The sequence below is a fragment of the Lactuca virosa genome, chromosome 8 (genome assembly GCF_052849685.1).
Source record: "Lactuca virosa cultivar CGN04683 chromosome 8, Lactuca_virosa_CGN04683_v6, whole genome shotgun sequence".
In the NCBI taxonomy this organism is placed as follows: domain Eukaryota; kingdom Viridiplantae; phylum Streptophyta; class Magnoliopsida; order Asterales; family Asteraceae; genus Lactuca; species Lactuca virosa.
The window spans coordinates 31,448,912-31,454,911 of NC_136433.1; positions in this window are offsets into that span (position 1 = coordinate 31,448,912).

A 6,000-nucleotide genomic window follows, 5' to 3' on the forward strand; every position below is an offset into this window, starting at 1 on the left:
GAGCAACAAAATGAGTGACACTTTTATTATACGGTAAAGCAAAAATTTTCCCAATTTACAACCACAACAATCAGAAATATCATCAGTTTTTAAAGAACCCAACACACCAGTGGAAACCAAAAACTGTAAACGAGACGCCCACACATATCCCAAAAACCATAATGCCAAAGATAAAAAAAAGACGACGACAGATTTAAACGAAAAGACGACAAATTGACACTAGATGCAACAACATCAACAACATGTAACTGCTCTAAAAACATAAAGATCCCCAAGTCTACGGCCTATCCCAATCACCCTCCAAGACCGAATGTCCTGTACACAACAGAATGAATCATAAAAAAAGACCCACAACCAGACTTACACAACTGACTGATCGAAGTAAGATTCAAAGCAAGTGTGGGAATGTAATAGACATCTGTTAAAGATATATAAGGAGTGACAATCGAACCAACACCCTCTACTGACATAGGTGTAGCACTAGCAGACATAACAGAGACAGGTGTGCGAGATGATAACGAAGAAAAAGATGACATATGTGGTGACATTTGATGAGATGCAATAGAATCCAATATCCACAATGATGAAGAAATACCTGAAGTGTTGGATGCAGACATGCCTGAATGAGACATGGAAGATGCCTTGGCAGTTGGATTGGCAGCAATGAACTGTTTGAACTGCTCAACAATATGTGGATCCAAGGCTGATGGTGGTGTAAAATTTGTCTCATTCTCAACTGAAGGTGCAACAGCAACATACTATGGTGGCCTAAAAGATGGAAACTAGGGACGTGACTGAGACTTTCCAGAAGATCTGTTTTGTTGTGAAGACTAAGGTTGTGCAGGTGATCTCGTTTGTTGTTGTTGCTGATTTCCCTTGTTTGCCAATAAAGGACAATTTGCCTTCTAATGGTTCTTCTTACAGAAAGCACACTCGTCAAATGCAACTATGGGTCGATTATGGTTTGAAGACTGAGGTCGTTGTGGAACAACAAAGACAACAAGAGTGGCTGTCTTGTGACCTTTGTCAGCATGGGACTTGATACGAGTTTCTTCAGCAATCAACTCGTGAACAACCGAATCAACAGTGGGAAGAGGTGTGCGATGCAAGATCGATCCATGAAAGCCTTCAAAATATGAACGTAATGCTATCAAGATGTAACGCCCGGGATTTTTCAGGTATTATGTTGCTTCCTATTCAAGTTACACTTATGATTATATTGGATTTTGAGGGTTGGGCGTATGTTGGGCGTACAAGGTGTACGCACGAAGTACATAGGTGAGGCGCAAATCGGGAAGTCCCCATGCGTACACTGGGCATACCCATGCGTACGTTGTGCGTAGACTGATCAGATGCAAACCCTAAATTTTAGGGTTTGCACCCTATTTAAGCATCTTATATCCCTACAAACCCTTATCCTCTCAACCTCCATTGTCCTCAAAGTGTCCAACTCGAACCCTAACCCCCTTGCTTGTATCTTGAGCTTACTTTGAGCTTTTTGGTGTCATTTTGGTGGTTTTGAAGAAGAAGGAGCTTGAAGAATGAGCAAGAGTGTGGAAAGGGCTTGTAGATCCAGAAGTTTGGCATCATTTCTTACCCATATGAGGTATAAAGCTTCTAAATTGGCTAGTGCATGCTTAGATTTAGTTTTGGGGTGTTTTATGCCATATTTTGGTCCCATGCTTGAGGTCCTTTGAGTTTTGGAAGAATCTGTCCAAATAAGCTGTCCTTTTTGGCTCTTGGAGGTGTTTAGAACCATAAAAATATGATCTTGATGGTTTAGCCCCAACCATGCAAGTGATAGATGGCCACTAAGTGAGCTTATTGACTTAATGAGTGTCTTAATCCCCATCTATGCATGCAAAATCATAAAGTTCATAACTTTATGGTTAAGGACGTTGTTAGGAGCCTAGATCTATGTTCTGGACGTTGGGACTTAATGGATTAAGTCAAAAGAAGGATTGTAGGGTGGATGACACGAACGATGGGCGTACCCCCTAGTACGCTGCGCGTTCCGGGTCAGTTTCCCGCTTCTGGTCAACGCCAGCGTACGTTGGGCGTACGTGCCAGGTACGCCACGCGTACACATGCGGAGTGATCAATGTGTTTTTGGGCCTTAGGATGTTGGGCCTCATGACCCACTGTGGAGTAAGGCCTGTGGGCCTAGGACTGGGATTTATGGTATTGGGCCTTGTTGGGCCTTATTGGGCCTTAAAACTTAAAGGAATGGATTTGTGAAAGAACCCCTTTCTATACTTTCATATTTCTGAAAGACCCAAACTTTCATACTTGACAATATAGTTACTCCAAAACATGCTACATGCATATTCATAAAACAATATTTTTACATTGATAAAGTCATTACAAAAGATTGGATACAAACCGACTATGTTTTAAGATTTTACATAACTACCCAGGATATTGTAATTTTATACAAACATAAACCGAAGTACAAAGTACTATTACAAACTATTCTAAGCCTTTTAACAGTATATGACTACACTGGTTACTTATCTCCTGCAAATTTGTTAAACATTGGGAGGGGTAAGCGATAACGCTTAGTGAGTTTAATAATAGATACAATATAACGTTATGCCATATATATACCAATATGGCATAAGCAAATAGGAGCAAGGAACAACAAAGGCATAATGTGATAAGCTTTCCCTAACAATTACTGATTTGATTCAAAGATATACAATCATTGAGACATAACAATTTCCATACTTGATATACATCAATAACGCTTTGGCCCAAATGGCACAGAAGACATATAACTTCGGATTAACCTTTTGGTAGATTTCAGGCTTACCACCCTGTCTAACCTTCTGCCAATGCCATAGAATAGAAATCATTCTCTTACGGAGACATGTTCTACATGGCCAGAGACTACATACCAGTACCAATATGAATCTAAGTCCTTTCACTGATCACATGGTCAAAGGTATTTCTTTTGCTATTAAAAAAGAATAACGAATAAATATAGCACGAAAAAATACTCAGGAATATCATTTTGCTAGAATATCTAGGCTTTAAGCCTTATCTTAGTATACTACCGAAGCCAAAGTGATGCCTATGTCATACACTGAATGGTCAACGGTTCATACCAATACCCAAGCGATGCCTATGTCATACACTTCGAGTCAGAGGTACAACCTTGCTATAAAAATAGCGGAAACAACAACTCGAGATGATAACATGGAAAAGCACATAGCACATATAACACATAACATACAATTGTTTCTACATATTAAACTCACCGTGAAATAACCGGGGGTCAAAATAGTAATTCAGGCAGCATTTCGGCTCTAAATATTACTTTCTTCGTTGAAAACCGGGCCCTGCGAGGGTTGGGCTTCGAAACCGAAAAGATAAATATTTCGGGCTTCTCGGGAATCTCGGGGCGTGTTTCGGGCTTTAAAAATGATACCGGGGCTTCGGGGGAAGTCAAAATAGTAAGAATATTGGTTTTTGGGTGAAAAATAGCAAAAATCTCATTTTCCCCGGGAAGGCTCGCAGGCCTCCCTTTTATAGGCTGCGAGGTCTTCGGTCGGCCGAGAGGGGCGAGTCAGCAGCAGCGAGGTGGCAGCGAGGGAAGGAAGACACGCGGCGGCCGCGGAGCGAAGCAGGTGGCTCGGCTCGGACAGGTGTGCGAGGCGCGTCGGAAGGCTACTGGTCGCGAAGTTGGTCGAATCCGGAAGCGACACGCATCGGACCTGCGAGAATCTTCGGATACGTGGCATGCATGACTCATCGGACACGAGGCGAGATCATACGCGAGGTGACGTGGCCAATTCCGAGCCACACATGCGAAATTTCCCGGTATTATCCACTATTTCTCGATTTTTGAGCCAAAATCTTCTAAAATCCATAACTTTTGCATACGGTCTCCGTTTTTGACGTTCTTTATATGCACGCGTAGGTAAAATTATGCTCTACAACTTTCGTTTAGACTTAGTAGGAAAATTTTGACTTTATTTTTATATTATTATTTTTAACAGACCGGGACTGGTAAATCCGTTAAAAATTCATAACTTCTTCATCTGACGTCCGTTTTCGTCAGACTTTTTACCGTTGTACTACTAATGATGAGACCTTCGATTCTCGTTTAGGTTGTGTCGGCTAAAAATCACTCGATCTAAAATTTGAGTTTTTAGCTGTCTACTGCTAAGCTGAAACTTAGAAAAATCATAACTTCCTCATACGAAGTCAGATTTTGGCGTTCTTTTTATCGAACTTCTCGGTTTAACGAATACTACGACTTTCATTTAGATCACTAAGGCTAAAAAGTAGTTTATCAAAAACTCACTTTTTACGTCATTCGGCACCGTGCCGGTTTTGTCGCGGATCTTCGATTGGTCATAACTTCTTTGTTATAACTCGGATTTCGACGAGGTTTTCGCCTACGTGTTTCTAACGAGATTATATACAACTTTCAATAATAAAATTTTACTTATTTCAAATTTCATATTTTCGCTAAATTTCACTATTTGGCTTTTAATTGGAATCTCATAAGACTTCCAATATTTTGTGAGTGATTCTAAACATTGTTTTACTTCATTTCTAGTAAAAAATATCTGTTAGAACTCAACACTCAATTTCATATAATATTTCATAATATTTTTAACTTTTTGGATTCCATAACACGGTTTCAAAACGTGTATGTTACAAATACCTCCTCCTTTTGAGGATTTCGTTCCCGAAATCACAACGATTTGGACAAATGAGGATATTTCGCTCTTATCTCATTCTTATTTTCCCTAAGTATAAGTTTAGTATCCCTTTTCACCTTGGATAATGGAACCGTTCCATCATATATGCTCAAGCATTTACGTAGATATCTTACATGAAATACGTCATGAATACCTGCCAAATCTTCAGGCAATTCCAAGCGATATGCTTGTTAGATAATTTTGAAAAGTCCAATAAATCTAGGACTCAATCTCCTTTTATTCTCAAATTTCATAATACCTTTCCACGCGGTTACCTTCAGTATCACCCACTTGGAATTCTATGGATCGTCTCCTCCATTTCTACACAGGTCTTTTGTCGATCCTGGACTACTTTCATTCATTCTTGTATGATTTGGATCTTATCAGTGGTGTCTTGAATCATTTCTGGACCACCAAGGATTTTCTGTCCTACATTATGCCAACATAATGGTGTTCACAGTTACTACCGAACTCTAAGACATATGCACGAAGCATATCTTCTACTGCTTGGATTGTTCTCTCCGTCTAACCATCTGTCTGGGGATGATAAGCTGTGTTGGGAGCAACTCGAGATCCCAATTCACTTTTCATACTCGCTCAAAAGTGAGAAGTGAAGCGAGTATCACGATCGGAAATAATATTTATTGACACACCATGTCTCGCGATGATTTCGTCTAAGTAAACTTACGCGTATTTCTCCAATGGAGTCGTTTCACGTGTGGCGAGAATATATGCACTCTTCATCAGCCGGTCGATAATTATCCAAATGCTATCATTCACAGTTTTCTTCTCCTCTTTCAAGGTATTAACTGTATAAGCCGGATAAGTAGAATATCCCTTCGATATAAATTTATGAGTTTTTAAGAAAGAAATTTATTATTTTCACCGTAGACATAAATAGAATCTTCCCTTTCGATAGGGATGCATATCATCTCTTCGTAGCACAAGAGTTCTGTGTAGTTCTTTAACAACCAATCCATGTCGAGAATAATATCAAAGATAGAAATTAGGTTAGCAGGAAGATTATAACTTTCAATTCCTATAACACTATCTCTATAGACTTTATCAGCAAGTAATGATATATTTCCTATGTTATCTATATGAAATGATTGGACTATTGCGTAACTAGCAATTTGCAAAGAATGTGCGAATTTATAATGCACGAAAGAATCTGAGGCATCACAATCAAATAAGATGTGAGCAGATCTAAAGTTTACGAGAAAATTACTAGTCACAACATTTGAGTCCTAACTTACTTCCTCTGTGGTAATCTAAAATGTACGATATT